This window comes from Catharus ustulatus, chromosome 25 (genome assembly GCF_009819885.2).
Source record: "Catharus ustulatus isolate bCatUst1 chromosome 25, bCatUst1.pri.v2, whole genome shotgun sequence".
Classification (NCBI taxonomy): domain Eukaryota; kingdom Metazoa; phylum Chordata; class Aves; order Passeriformes; family Turdidae; genus Catharus; species Catharus ustulatus.
In genome coordinates this window covers 246,937-261,237 of record NC_046245.1, presented here as the reverse complement: position 1 = coordinate 261,237, position 14,301 = coordinate 246,937, and positions in this window count along the sequence as shown.

Genomic DNA, 14,301 nt, shown 5'->3' with positions numbered 1-14,301 from the left:
TCACTCCTTGGGTGTGTCACCCCCCCACCCCAGGCAGAGGTGTCTTTCATTTCCAGGTCACAAACCATCCAGGTACATTTCTTCCCTTCTTTTTTCTTTCTTTTTTTTCCGCTCTGTCTTATTCCCCGGCTGATCAATTATTTAATACATTTCATCCCAGTGCAGAGCTCCCTGAAGTGAGTTGTTTTAAATTAAATACATTTCTCTTTGAATCAACTGGAGTCCCTGAGAAATTTTTAGCTCTGCAAATGAGCTCATTAGAATTTTGGAATTGTACCTGAATCTCTCCTCTGTGTTTTTTCTTTATTTTTATTATTTCAAATCTCATTCTACTTTGTTCCAGGTTCAGTCTTTTCCCTACAGCAGTGCTCTACGCACTGACTGATCAGAATAATTTCAAAAGGAGCGAATTAAAGGGCCCAACATGAAATTTCCTTAGAGAATTGATGTGGGTTAACTGTCTGTATCTTATTGTGCTGCCTTGTTTGGAAAGCTTCTAGCAACCATCCATTATAGTTATAAGGCTGAGTGATGACTACAGCTACACTGGGAAAAAATGGGGAAAAAAAATAGAAGAAAAGCATTTCCTATGAATAATAGCACCATGGTATTTAAAGCACTTGACTGCACACTTTTCAGGCAGCAGGTGCTGAAAAATGCATTTCTCCCTTAATAACCTTTAAATCCCTTGTATGATGTGGGTTTTCTCTAATCCTCTAAATATGTTCAGAGGAGACAACAAAAACACGTACATGACAGATTGTGGCTCCCAGGCTGGAAACCACTTCTGCATCTCCCCAGACACAGAAAAAGCTCTCGTTCCAGCCGTGACACCAGAGCAGCTCTGGAGCTCCTCAGGCCCAGCTCCACCTCAGCGTGGGCAGTGCCAGTGCCTGGACTTGGCTTCCCGGGCTGGCAGAGCTGCCAGAGGCTCGGGGTGAGAGCAGGGCTGGATGCCGGGGCACGGGAGCAAAGGCAGCGGGGTGAGAGGCACTGGAGCTGAGCTGGGCTTACAGCTCTGGGCACCCCGGGTCAAGAGAACTGTTTGGCAGCAAAGGCAATTATTTGCAGCCCCAGCTCCACATCTATCTCCATTTTTTCTCTCTTTTTCACCCAGAGCGAGGTCTGGTCCGTTGCATGCTGCCCAGGTGGAGAAATGAGGGGTGACTGCAGAGCTGGGGTCTCCTTGCCCTCTGCCTTCTCCTGACCACACCTGAGAGCAACCACAGGTTGTTACCTGACAGGTAACGGGCACGGACAGGCTCAGTAAAATGATGGAGCTGGGAAATTACTGTGGGACACCCTGGGCTGATGGCAGTGAGTTTTCTCTGTCCCTCAAGCAGATGAGGACAGCACAGATGAGGACTCCACAGGGCTGAACACCCTAACCTTGTTCTGGAAGTGACATGTTTACCCATAATGGTAACAATTTTTGATCCATCAGGATACTTTTAACCACCAGTGCATTATGACCATTCCTATTTCCCTCCTGTGCTGGTAGGAGCAGGGATGCTGTCTCCTTTCCATGGAGGAAATGCTTATTTTAGACGTTTTTTGATGAATGTCACCTTCTAAGCCTTTAGCTGCCTCACCCTCCCAGGCTCTTCACCTTTGGTGTTTTGTGTTTGTCAGGGGAGGCAGCTGCATTGCCAAGCCATGAAGGATGTGAAACAACTGAGGTGACAATACACATTCCTAAGCTGTAATCAGGAAGGAAATAAATTAGTACAAAAGTCCTTTGCTGGGATTTTCTGAGGAGCCTCCAGGCAAGCCTCAGGCAGCCTGGTCAGACAGCAGAACAGCCAGGGAAGAGCAGTCACAGAATCACAAAGTGGATTGGTTTGGAAGGGACCTTAAAGCTCAGCTTGTTCCACCCCATTCCACCTTCCATTAGACCAGGTTGGTCCCAGCTCCATCCAGCCTGGCCATGAGCACTTCCCGGGATGGGGCACAAATGCTGCAATTGCAAATGTGCTCCAAACACATTGGAGAATTCAGGAGAAAAAAAAAATCAGAAAAATAATCCTCAATGTTGTAGTGAGAACGGGTGCTCATAGGGCAGGAGACTGTGAGGGAACCTCTCACTGAATGGAGCACACACCAACCTGCAGGATCAGGTCCCAAAGCCTTGCCAGGATGGGAAATCACCCAGGTCAGGGGAGATGTGAACCCTGTGCCGCCAGTGGTGCTGAATTAGAGCAGCAAGCCCATGAGCCGAGGAGGCGCCTGTGTGCTCCACCATCTGCTTTTGTGTCACATTTCAAGGGAAATTTTTTCCAGGAATTTACTCCTGTTTTTTTCCCTGAAGCTCTGCTGTTCCCTTTCTCTAACTGAAAGAAATCCAAGGATTAGGAAAAGCCAAACCAGGCACATTTACACTGAATTCCCCCTGCAGATTCCAAACAAAAGCTGCAAAAATGCCATGAATAAATTTCTTCCTGTTTGGCTTCGGTTCCAGTGTTAAATGGACCATTCTGTGCTCTGGTGGCCCAGCAGGGAGAGGGCTGTAGGTCTGCTGAGCAAAGGAAGCTCAGTCTGTGTCTGCTGTGCTGTAATTTCATTTTCACCATGCCTAGTCTAAAGACCAAATAATCACAGATAAGCCTGAGTGAACTCTTGTTAAAGCCACAAGGCAAGTAACCAGCACAGCCCAGGGACCCCACTGAGCCTGGGAATTGCTTCTGCCACTCCACTGCCTCCAGCACGAAGGACAAGCAGCTTTTGATCTGCCAACACTCAAACCAGAATTGGAAATTGGAAATTTCCAACAGGCTCATTTCTTTTTAAACAGAATAATTTGCAGTTTGCTCAGAGTTTTTAAGCCAAGCTCTTTCCCTGCTTATTTTCTGAATTTTCTCTTTAGATGAAAGACTTGCCTCCTTTCCTCAACAGCAGCTCTGGGCTCACTGCTGCAACTTCCTTGACAGGAGGAATGTCCAAAAATCAGAAAAATATCCCAAATGCCTCCAAAGGGAGTCACACCTTTGGAGTCACCCCTGGTTCTGGTGGATATGTGAGTGTCCCATGAGAACAGAGGAGAATTAAGATATTGGAATTAAAAGGAAACTGTTTGGGCTGTCTCATCTCTGCCTTACAATGCTACTAAAGGAGTCACAGCAGTGTCAAAGAGAATCAGCTTAAAGCCCCAGACAGCAGGGAGAGAGGAGGGCAGGATGTGCCAGGGTTGGGCAGCTGGGAATGCTCTGCCACAGGGCGCTGGACCATCACCTTCTCCCTGGGCCTGAGACCCCTGGACCACGCAAGGGAAATGAATATGCAGTGAAGGCAAAACCTCAGATGGTGTTTCCCATCAAGTGTTTACGCATTTCTAGGTTATTTAGGAAGAAATTCTTCCCTTTGAGAGTGATGAGGCTCTGGCACAGGGTGCCCACAGAAGCTGTGGCTACCCCTGGATTCCTGGAAGTGTCCAAGGCCAGGTTGGATGGCGCTTGGAGCAGCCTGGGGCAGTGGAAGATGTCCCTGCCCAGGGCAAGGTTGGGGTGAGAGGAGCATCAGGTCCATTCCAGCACAAACCATTCTGGGATTCTGGGATTCCATGATTATTATTTTTGTGTGGAGCAGAGACAGGAAGGTAGGGAGCAACAGGCTCATCAAGCAGGGTTAGGAGCTCAGTCATGAGTGCAGAAGATTCCTTTGAAGCTCTCTTAGTTATCAGTCTGGCTGGCAGAGAAATACTGCACACCTTGGTGTTTTATTCTCTTTGATCTGGCTGTCGTGGTGTTCACCTCCCCCACCAAGCTCTTGCTTGGGTCTCCATCTTTGATGTGGGTTAACAATCCCTTCTGATCCCTTTGATGCCCCCCTAGCACTGTTTCTACATTTTTCAGTAGCAGTGTGCCCGTGGCTGAATCCTGGAGCCCAGTCTGGATCTGCTGATGCTGTGCACACACAGCTGGGGCACTGGTGAGGACAATGAGGGCAAAAAAACCCCATTATTACCTGCAAGTATGGAGTTGGACCAAGTGCAGCCTTGAAATCCCCACATCCCACCCTGCTTGGCTGGAGGGAACCCTCTTTCCCTCTTTCCAAAAGAAGCCCTTGGTCCTTCTCCCTCCATTCCAGGGTTTGGCTGCTGTTCCCTAAAAGCACATGAGGAATTCTCCCCTTGGTTGTGCCAGGTGCCAGGGGCAGCTGCCTCGGGGTGACAGCCAACAACAACCACCCTGCATGCTCTGCACAGAGCTGCACCTCAGAACCCTGAGAATGGCACCTTCATCATCCTTCAAAAATAAAACACAGCTTTTTGCTGGGATGTTGAAGAGTAGGAGGACCAGGAGACTGTGTTTGACATTGAAATTGTTCACACTGTGGTGTGCTTGGTGCTAATTGTTGCTACCACTGAGCCAGGGGTCACTTCTCCCCCTGTGCAAACACCATCAAGTATCACCTGAGGAGCCTGAGGCAGCCCAGCACCTTCCACTTAAGGCTGAGCTGGTCCTGGTCTGCCAGCTGCTGATTGATTCCACTTCCTCCTTTCAATACTTGAATCAGGACTGTGTTTCCAGGGTTAGGTAAATCTGAGAGGTGAGCAGCTGCAGCAGGGAGCTCCCAGATTTACTTGGACTGCAGAGTGGGGCACAGGCTTTGTTGAAAAGGGTTCAGCCAGTTGCACACTTGCTCTCAGACCTGATGTGTTCCCTCTCAGGGTGCCTGAGGCCACATTTAGGATTTCATGTGCCTCACAAAGCCCCAGAAGCAGGAGGGTTGCTGCTTGGTGCCACAGAGCACGTGTCCATGGGGCAAGTGGACACTGGGGACAGGAGCCTTGGGATGAGTCTGTGCCACCGAGGTCCCAGCCCAGCGTGTTCGGGGGCTTCATGGGACCAGCACACGCTGGTGGCTTCCCTGCCAAGGGATCTGATAACCACGGCTGCTCTTGCAGCTGTCTGGGCAGGACGGGTCCCACAGAGCTGCCATGGGGGGTGTGACAATGCCAGTGGCACCAGGGTCCTGCTGGCACCCTGCACAGATAATCTCTCAGGCACATCCCTCCTGAATGCATGGCTGACCTCATTACAGGGATAAATATGACACACAGAGCAGAGAGAGGGAGGGAGAAGCAGAGTGAGCAAAGGATGTGAGGGGCTGGTGAGCGCTGTAAGAGCCCAGGTTTCACATTGTGGCAGAATGGTTTGGGTTGGACCGGACCTTCAAGACCACCTTGTTCCCACCCCCTGCCGTAAAACTCATCTTGTTTCAACCTTCCACTCTCCCAGGTTGCTCCAAGCCCTGTCCAACCTGGCCTTGGACACTTCCTGGCATGGGGCAGCCACAACTTCTCTGGGCAATGTTTTCCAGGGTCTCACCAGCCTCTGAGTAAAGAATCTCTTCCTAATATCCGATCTAAACCTGCCCTCTTTTCATTTCCAGGTTTCCTTATCCATTGTACTGATGCCTGATCTTTTCCAGGATCTTGCCAAACTTTTTGCAGTCTCAGGTGATGAGTTCCTTAGTCTAAGATAATGGAGGAGGGAAAACCTCCATGGAATTGGGAAGGTGGGAAGAAGGGGAGCTGTCATGAGAAGTGGGGCAGGAGCTGCATTATCCAGGTGGGATGGGCTCCAGTGCTTTGGGCCCCAGGTGTTCTTGGGGCTCTGGTGCTATTGCTCTGAGAAAGACCAAAGCAGAGGAGTCTGGTAGATGATATTCTACATGATAAATTCACAAAACTCACTTCCTCCCAAGGGGAAGTAACACCAATGGAGAACAGCAGAGGGGAGAAGATTTTAAGTTATCAGAGAAAACTGCTTTGAAGGAAAGTGTAAGTTTCCCCTCCAAAGCCCAAAAGCATATCATGTTCTAACCTGATTAAGACAGAGCTCCTCACAAATGAAGCAGGAAATAGCTTTGGACTTTTGCACGGAGCGTTATCAGCACATGCTGTGCCGTGGAGGGGGACAGAAGACCAAAGGGCTGGTTGGCTGGGGAGTACTTAGGCAGGAATTTAATTCCTCTGCAGGGAAGTTTAAGGCATTTCTCCCAGACGATGTTATCTGTTATCTGGCTCCTTTTGTGCCCTCTCCAGAGCTGACTAATATTGTCAGGGCATGGTAATCATTGAATCATGGAATGGTTTGGATAGAAGGGACCTTAAGGATCGTCTCATCCCACCCCTGCCATGGGCAGGGACACCTTCCAAGAGAACAGGCTGCTCCAAGCCCTGTTCAGCCTGGCCTTGGAAACTTCCAGGGATGGAGCAGCTTCTCTGGGCACCCTGTGCCAGGGTCTCAGCACCCTCACAGGAAGGATTTCTTGCAAATATCCAATCTAAATCTACTCTCTGTCAGTTTAGTCATTTCCCCTTTCCCATCAAAGGGCTCTGTAGCCAGGCTCCTCCAGCCCAGGACAGGGTATAACCCTCCCACTGGAGCCAGGCATGCCTGTGCTTCTTTCCAGGTGTAAGACTGGGTGCTGCTCCCAGCAGGTTGGAATCAAAACCTCCTGGTGCCTGCAGTGTGTGAAGGCACACATTCCATTTATCATTTTAACCATTAAAAGTAGTGTTTTTCTTCAAATAAGTCTTATAAACTATTAATTTTAATTTGCTCCATCCTTGAAGGTGAGTTTAATACCATTCATACATTTTCATTTATAAATTTGTCAGTAATGAGAGAGTTGGAACATGGGAGAAAGTAACTGCATAATTGCAGCTTACACACTTGTCTTACTGAAAAACTGCTGGCTCAGGCATCGGCTATGCCGGGCATCATGCATGAAATTGCAAATAGAATTTAATTTGCCCTTGTATCCTGTAGGATCAGCTTAAAATGATTAATGCAGGAGAAAATGTTGTCACGATTTTATTCATTACACTCTCCAAGGACTGCAGTGCAAAGCCATCATGTATAACATGACAATGTGTAATATGCAGCTTTCTGAACTGCTTTCCTGTGGCAAACAATCACATTTCTGCTCATTAATTCCAGTGCTGAGGTAAGCAGGATTCATCCCATGCATATTGTTGTGATCTCCTGGACAGGTGGAAATGTAATTTGTTTAAATTTAGGACATACAGAGCTGATGTGTGTAGTGCAGGCTGTGGAGGCTGCTGCACCTGCAGGAGGGTGATGTGACCTGCTGCATCACCAGCTGGGAACAGATCAAGCTCTGAGACAGGGACAGTCCAAGTTTGAGTTTAGGTGTCTCAGGGCTCTGTGAGCTCAGCTGTCTCTCACCCTTCCCCTTCCCTCCACTGGGTGCACAGACAGGAGCTGGCCAAGCCTGGTGCCATCATCAGCATGAAAGCACTGCAGAAGTGCAGGAAGGTGAAGCAGGAAAAACAGTGGAAAACCCCACAGCTAAATTGAAAAGGATAGACAGGGTAGAACTGAGAGACTGGAGAAATGGGTCAATCTTAAAAAAAAGGCCTCTGAAGAGACAGATGTTCTTCCCCTGAAACTTCTCTTTCCACTGCTGATGAGTATCCAGTAAGAAAAATCCCTTCTGCTCTGTAGCCACTGGCTAATTGGCTTAACATGGTGAGAGAAATTATTGGGTTGTTCTCTTTTTAGTGGTGAGTTTGTGAGGAGGTTATGACTTAGAAATTGTTCTCATCAGAATACTAATTGAGGAATGAAATATGGGTTGTGATTATGTTATTGAAATGGATTGTCTGGTAATTATATTAATACAACAGAATTACTGTAGATCCCATGTAAACTACAATTAGGAGCATTCCTGTCTCAGAGGAGTAGCCCCTCCTGCCTCTGGGTTAATCACTGCTTTGTGAGAATGAGAAATGGCTCTCCCAGTCCCCTGAGTCAGACAAACGTCTTTTTTTCTTGGCCCGAAATCCATTGTACCTTTTTATTTCTTGTGGCTGATCCACACCAGCTGTTGAAACAAAAGCAGCAAGAGCCCTGGCCTTTCCCCTGCACGGCTGATCTCAGCTCCCTCCTGATCCACAGTTTACTCCCTGAAGCTTCCAGGTAGGGAATACTCCTGCAGCAGGTTGTGCTGCTGTAATTGCAGAAGCTGTCTGGCTAATGAGGCATTCAGAGCATGGCACAGACACCTGGATCAGATCTCCAGCCCACACTTTGCTGCCTGTGCTGTGCTGGGGACAGAGCAGGGCTGGCAGAGCAGCACCACTGCTCACACAGACTTCCCCATCGCCGCGGCAGACAGCTCACCCCAAACCCACATTTATAGTGGAAGAACAGGGTGTGCACCAGCAGAGCTGAAATGGTGGTTGGATGGCTGCAGTGAAATTCAGTGTAAGTGTCAGAGCACCAGGATGCTGGGCAGCCACTGATGGCTCCAAGGCACAGGCTCCACACAGCTCTGCTGACCCACCTGGGTGTGAGACCCTGGCACAGGGTGCCCCGAGGAGCTGTGCCTGCCCCATCCTTGGACATGTCCAGGGCCAGGTTGGACAGGGCTTGGAGCAACCTGGGGTAGTGGAAGGTGATGAGCCGTAAGGTTGCTTCCAACCCGAACTGTTCTGTGATTCTGTGATGATTTGGCAAGGTGGATGGCCTCGTCCAGCCTGCACCTGCCAGGCTGAGCACATTTAAAACCATCTTAGTTTGATAGGTTCCATTTTTGCATTAATTTAAAAGAGTGCTGCAAGTAGTAACTCTGCCTAGCTCCCTTTGCAAATTTTATGCCAGATTTTTGTAATTAATTATTAGCAAAAAGAAACATGTCAGGTTTGAAGAAGCCCACTGGGCCTCCTGGCAGGAGCACATGGACTAATACCTTATTGGTTTAGCTGCCAGTTAAAATAAGACAAATCAATGTAAATTTCATTGCATTACAACAGTATTGATTCCCTATTAAACAGCAGACAAAGTGTGTTATGGCTTTAGGAAAGCTATTAGGAGTTAAAGAATGTTTTTTCTTGAGAATAAATGGGAAAGTAGTGTTTAGTACTGGGGAGCCAAAGAGGGAGGAAGGTGTGTGGGATGCTCAGCGGAGTGAAGGGGCACAGTCAGGCCAAGAAATGCCATGCACAGATGTCTGAGGAGAAAGCAGTGCAGTAATGGAACCCCTGGATGGGGGATGAGGGAATTCCAGGTTTGGCCCCTCCAGCCCCACTGAGTGGGATCAGTGCTCACATTCCTTGCCACTCACTCTGCCACTTACCTCAGCTTCCAGCCAGGCATCAGGGGAGAGCAGCACAGCAGAGAAGCCCTAAGAAATTCCATCATGGAGAAAACCTTCCACAGCTTGGAAGCCAGGCAGATGCCTCCATAACATGTCTTCTCCAAAGGGTTAAACCAACAGCAGCCGCAGGCCTGGGATTAAGAGAAATAATTTTTAACTGAATCAATACTGATAACACAGCCAAAGCTGGGAGCTTATTGACTCCTGGAGTCACTTTTAATGCTTCTTTACACAGTGAACTCCACACCATCTCTCACCCATGTGAGTGCACAGCACAGACAGAAAATTCCCTGACACCACAGATACTTGTCTGCACCAGAGGACAATAAAATGAGGAATTAGCAGCAGTTTACACTCTTGATTACCAATGAAAAACTAAAAATCAATTCAAACTCCTGTAAAGGAGCATGCAAAGGAAAAACCTTTTGATTGTCTCAATCAAATACCTAAATCTATTTACTGTGTAGATATGCCAACAAAATAAACTTTTGGATACTATTTCCTGAGTGACACAGAGGCAGGATGAGGGCTGGGATGTTGACATAGTCCCACCAGGATTAGCCCCAGGATGGGGTTATTGTCAGGGTCAAAAATGGGAGGCGAGCTGACACAGCAGAACCAAGAGCAACTCCACTCAGAAAGGGAAGATTTGTTTTAACCTGGTGGCATTTTCTCTGTAAGTAAGCTCAGGGTTGGGTTAAGAACATGACTTGGACATGCCTCAGCTCTGCAGCCCCATGGCTGGCTCAAAACCACGTGAATTATAGGAGGAAGGAGGGGGATTCCTGTCCATGCAGAGGGCAGAGCACCCCATAGAGCTTTAGCTCAATCTACTCTGCAAGGACGATTACCTGTAACAGGGATCACAGCCAAAAATTCTGTGTTACACTGAGCTGCAGCCCAGCACTATGCCAGAACAGCCTGCAGCAGCTCAAAGGACCTCAGACTGAAATAATCCAATTTAGGGAAACCAAAAGTATGAATCACAAAATACCAGCTACAGCATGCAGGTAGGAATAAATGGGAGTAGTGTCGGCTGGGCAATAAAACCAGCCTGGCAGGAGCTGCAATAGGATGCTGATAAAGCTGTCATCTTTATCAATTTACAAAAATGTGGTCATAAAAGCTGGGCTTCAAGGGAAATACAGGCAGTTCTTGGGAGGAGTTTGAACTGAGCCTTCTGTGAGTACAGCCAGAGCTCTGAGCCATGACAGGACAGTGCTGCTCTCCTCTTCCCTTGGGCCATGCTCAGATTCCTGTTGGTCAGCTCAGTCTCTGTGCTGGTGATGCTTTTCAAACACCAGGGGCTTGGGCTGATTAAGCCTCTTCCTGGGGTCACAACAGAAATTTACAGACCACAGCTGGACTGAAGAGGTTTGGCACTTCTGGGGGTGTCACACCCCAAACCAGCACTGCCTGCCCAGCCCAGAAGGGACTGGGGTCAGCCAGGGGCAGAACAAGGCATGGGGCTGGGAGCTGCATCTTCCCCCAGCTGCTCTGCAGCCTTCCCTGCAGCCTTGGCAGAGCAACCCAGGCTGGTTTCCAACACCACCAGACACTCCCATTTGGATTTCTGGGGCAAAACCTCTGCCTGCAGTGCCCTGGGAGCAGCAGGTTTGGTGCCTTCAGGATTTGTGGGATGTCACTGCCAGAAACCAGAGGTCAAGGTGGCAGTAATGCTAGATAAAAATGCCATGGCCTCTCCAGGTTAATTATTTGCCTGGAGATTACATAATGCATAAAGCTCTGTGTCATTCAGAGCTTAGCAAGGGATTTAAAAAAAAATTCACAAGAAGGATGAGCAGTAGACATAAAAGCTGCAAAGACTACAACAGAGCAGGGAATGAAATGGGAAGACAAAAGATCTAATTACAAATTACATTATTTGCATTCTCATCAACTTGATTCAATTTTGTTTTCTTATTGCTTTAATCTTGGCGCTTAATTCAGTGGAACGCAGTGGATGAAGGAGGCAATGAGAGCTGTGCATGGTTTGTTCGGGGCAGGATGTGATGGTGGGTGCAGGCAGCCCCAGCTTCATTTCTCCATGGGCTGGATATGTCAGGTTGTTCCTCGGGTTATATTGTCTCCAGATATACCTAGATGTTTCAATTAAAAAAATTAAGGTGATAAAAATTCAACATTCCTCTCCATGCTTGTGTGAAATGGGATCTGAAACACCTTCAGCTTTGATTGGATACCCAGTGTGACCTAACATTTAATTGAGGACGGGAAAGCATGGATATCTTAAAGAACAGGATGAAAATGATTCTGACATTGTGCTCTTGATGAGAAAACAGCGTTTTCATATCACATAGGGCATTATATTGCATTTCAGGTACTGAGGGCGATGCAAGTGATGCTCAGACAGAAACACATTTGGATTCCCAGAGGGAGCTTGTGATTCTTTGAGGGTTCACATGAATTTTAATTTAAATTATTAAGCAAAAATCTGGACCAAAGCTCAAGGACTATATTGAATATCAAATTTTTTAAATTGTTTGAAATTGTGACTATAGTAGGCATGCTGTCATAGTGAAGAAGTAACTAGTTTGAAACAAATTAAGTGGTCTAAATTGCTCAAGCAACCAAATATGGGCAAAGTTGCTCGCGGAAAATAATACACCCAAAAGCCAAACCAGTTCTGGTGTCTCCACATCTTTCCAGTATAAGGAACAACCAACCTGTGGATGAGCTAATTGTCAATTTAGATGCACTAAAGTTAGTTTAACCAGCTGACGTGTCCTTTCCACCAGTTACTGGAGTGTGTTGCTGTTTATAGAATCATGGAATGGTTTGGGTGGGAAGGGGTCCAGCTCCAGCCCTGCCATGGGCAGGGACACTTTCCACTACCCCAGGCTGCTCAGACTCTGATTGTTGATAATAGCTTTGTGGGTAGAAAACAGTACAAAGGTTTTTTAATGGTAATTACTAAGTTTTCTTTCCCAGGGAAGAATTGTAATTATTCTTTCAGTTTCACAAGGCATGTCATGCACTGCTGAAAGAGCAGAGGACACTGAAATAGGCTTCAATTTATTGTACATTACATATTAAGTCACTTCTCATGAATATTGAGTGGATGAACAGCTTTGTTTTGAAAACAAAAGGCTCCATGATTAATTTTCCTATTATTTTCCCTCTCTCTTGGAACAGCAACTTTTCCCCCCAGCAGAAATCTCTGGGATTGAGGTTGTGGGTCAGGGCTCTACACGGTGCTTCCCTGCCTGCTCCTTCCCCAGTGGCTTGAAAAAAGACTTCAAAGGGAAGCTTCAGACCAGGAATCTGACTTGCTGTCAGAATTTTTTAACCTTGAAGACATAACCCCACTGACGTGTGCCAGAATGCTAACAAGGGCTGGGAGGAAGAGGCACTGAGACGTGGGAGTTCAGGAAATTCTCCATCAATCTTCAGAAACAGCACTGGGGGACACAAAAACTCAATGAAGGTGGCAAATATGAGTTAAACCACAGGAGAAGTTAATAGGACAACGATCAGGAATTCCAGCACAGCAGAGATTTCTCTGGGATGAAAGCCACAGATAAGGTGGTGCAGTGAGAACAAATCCTGGGGCCCATCCCTGGGGTTCAAGGGCTTGGACACTTGCAAGGATGGGACACCCTCAGCTTCTCTGGGCAGCCTGTTCCAGTGCCTTACAACCTTCACAGTTATGAATTTCTCCCTACTATCCAATGTAAACTTTGTCAGTTAAAGCCATCCCCCCTCGTCCTGTCATTGCATGCCCTTGCATGAGAAACTTTCAGCCTTTTAATTAATTTTGTTCAGTTTTTTCTGTTGTATCATAGGGCAAAATTCAGCACAAGCTGTGAATATCTTCTCCACTGAGTGTCAGAATACTTGGTTTACAGCCTTGCATTCTCAGGATATTGTGTACTCCATCACAGGCAAAGGGGATCCTGATTGCATCATTATTTATCTGACTATTCATTGTAAAATATTAAAAGTGGAGCTGACAGAACCAAAACTTTTGCAGAACTAATTATAATGAAAAGAGTGCTCAGCATCCTCTGCAGAAATGTTTAGACTAACATACTGAAACCGGAACAGTTGCAAATAGAGCTGAAATTACAATTGTCCTGGCTTAAATTAAGAAGCATTGAGTCAGTGTAAACAGAGCTGAGTTTCCACTAAATCAGAAGAAATTAATGCAGTTTGTTTTCATCTGGAGAGAGAAAAAACTCAAATGAGAAAGAAGGAGTTACTTAAGAAAAAAAAAAGGCACCATACCTGACAGCAATTAGTGTGCACACACACCCTCTGCTCTGTGCTGGGTGGGTAGCAGGTGGCAGAAACAGATTCCCACATGCTTGGGGCACTGGCAGTCTTTGAAGGATGATTTTGTGTGTGTATGTCCCTTTGAAATGCAGCAAAACACTTTGCTAAACACCTTCATTTGCACTTCTTAATTACATGCGGTTCTTGCTTTCATGGGATGAAATGGTTTTATTGGAAACTCCAAGTGTCTTATTTAAAGGAACTTTGCTTTGGCTTAGACTGTGGAATAACTTCCCATAAATCCATCCCCATCTTTTGTGCTGCTTTTCCTATCCCTGCACCATCCCAGCTGTCTGTAACAGCAAAAGCTTTGGCTGGGTCATCACTGTGTGACAGGAGCTTCCAGGATACAAACCAGGGAATATTGCTAGTGCAGAATCTCAGATGAAGTGGGATGACCTTCCTGCCCAGAAAGGTCCCTTCTATTTCCAGCAGAGCTGAGCATTGGCACGCAGGGCAAGAGGCAGTCAAAGAACCTTGATGGTGCTCAGCTCTGCCCATCATTTAGCAAGTTCTGGACATCTCTTTACACCTTTTTACAAGGGCAGGGGCAGGAATGGATTTAAACTGAAGGGAGGAGTTTTAGATTGGACATGAGGGAAAAATTCTTCCCTCTGAAGGTGGTGAGGCCCTGGCACAGGTTGCCAGGGAAGCTGTGGCTGCCTCATCCCTGGAAATGTTCAAGACAAGGTTGGACATGGTTTGGAGGAACCTGGGACAGTGTAAGGTGTGCCTGCCCACGACAGGAACAAGATGGGCTTTAAGGTCCTTCCGAACCATTCCATGGCTGTGTGACCTCTGCAGCATTGCCAGGCATGGCAGAGCTGTTCAGGTTCTGCTTGTACAGACATTGCAAGCTCTTGACATTGCAGGACATTG